The sequence below is a fragment of the Arachis duranensis genome, chromosome 5, assembly GCF_000817695.3.
Source record: "Arachis duranensis cultivar V14167 chromosome 5, aradu.V14167.gnm2.J7QH, whole genome shotgun sequence".
NCBI lineage: Eukaryota > Viridiplantae > Streptophyta > Magnoliopsida > Fabales > Fabaceae > Arachis > Arachis duranensis.
Window position 1 is genome coordinate 57,235,788 of NC_029776.3, and position 1,932 is coordinate 57,237,719.

The following is a 1,932-nucleotide window of genomic DNA, read 5'->3' on the forward strand; positions in this document are numbered from 1 at the left end:
GAACGTTTTCACTGAGAGGATGGGAAGTAGCCATTGACAACGGTGACACCCTACATTGAGCTTGCCATGGAAGGGACCCTGCGTGTGGGAAGAGGACTTCAAGGAAAAGTAGAAATTCAAAGGACAACGCATCTCCAAAACTCCAACATATTTCTCAGTACTGCACAACAAGTAACGCTATTATTCTCTTTTATTTTTCCAATCTAATAATTCCAACTGATAATTTTAATTAATATCCTGACTAAGAATAATAAAATAGACATAGATTGCTTCAAACCAATAATCTCCGTGGGATCGACCCTTACTCACGTAAGGTATTACTTGGACGACCTAGTGCACTTGCTGGTTAGTTGTGCGAATCACAAATTCGTGCACCAAGTTTTTGGCGCCGTTGCCGGGGATTGTTGAGTTTGAACAATTGAAGGCTTATTTTATTTCTTAGATTAGGAATAATTTATTTTTGTTGTTATAGAGTCATTAAATTTTGATAGGATAGTTTCTTTTCAAAAAAAATTTCTTTTCAAAAATATTATTTCTCTTTATTATTTGTTAATTTTTCGTGAGTCTAGTGTCTTGTTTTAAGTTTGGTGTCAATTGCATGCTTTTCCTTGTCTCTTAATTTTTCGAATTGCATGTTCTTGTTTTTCCTTGATCTTCAAGTTGTTCTTGTTTATCTTTCTTGTTGATCTTGAGTTTTTCTTGCTTTGTGTCATTTTTTTGTTTCACTTGTGTTCTTTTTAAAGCATTAATTGGAATATTCAGAACAAGTGTTACATTTACTCCCAATTGGCTAGAGTATTGGTTTATATTCTTGATGATTGGGCACCAGTTCTTTTGAAAATCTTTTTCAAAAATAATTTTTCTTGATTTAATCTTGTGCCAAACTCTAAGTTTGGTGTTTTCTTGTTAATTCTAATATAATTTTCGAAAAATTTGTCTTGGTTTTCTAAAAATTTTAAGTTTGGTGTTCTTCCTTTTGTTCTTAAGTGTTCTTGAGTCTTTCTTGTGCTTTGATCTTAAAATTTTTAAGTTTGGTGTTCCTTAGTGTTTTCCCTCCAAAAATTTTCGAAAATAAGGAGCATTAGATCTAAAAATTTTAAGTCTTGTATCTTTTATGTATTTTTCTCTTTCATCATAAAATTCAAAATTCAAAAAAAATATCCTTCCTAACTAATTTTAAACTATTTTTTTCGAAAATTTTATATAAAAATTCAGATTTCAATTTCAAAATATTTTTCAATTTCTTTTATTTGTTTCGTTTTTATTTTATTTTATAAAAATTAATTTTTTTATATAAAATAAATAATAGCAACATACATATCATCTCTTTTATTCCATCATGGAATTAAGTGGGAATGATCAGTCCCGGAGGACTCTGGGGTCATATGCTAACCCCACTACTGCTTCATATGGGGGTAGTATCTGTATACCCTCCATTGGAGTTAGTAGCTTTGAGTTGAATCCTCAGCTCATTATCATGGTGCAGCAGAACTGCCAATATTCTGGTCTTCCACATGAAGAACCTACAGAGTTTCTGACACAATTTTTACAATTTGCTGACATAGTACATGATAAGGAGGTAGATCAGGATGTCTACAGGCTATTACTATTCCCATTTGCTGTAAAAGACCAAGCTAAAAGGTGGTTAAATAACCAACCTAAGGACAGCATAAAAACATAGAAACAACTGTCAGAAAAATTCCTGAATCACTATTTCCCTCCAAAACGGATGACACAACTAAGGCTAAGCATCCAAGGCTTCAAACAAGGAAATAATGAATCCCTTTATGATGCCTGGGAGAGATACAGAGAGATGCTAAGAAAATGCCCCTCTGAAATGTTTTCAGAATGGGTGCAATTAGACATCTTCTACTATGGGCTTACAGAAAAAGCTCAGATTTCTCTAGACCACTCAGCTGGTGGATCTATACA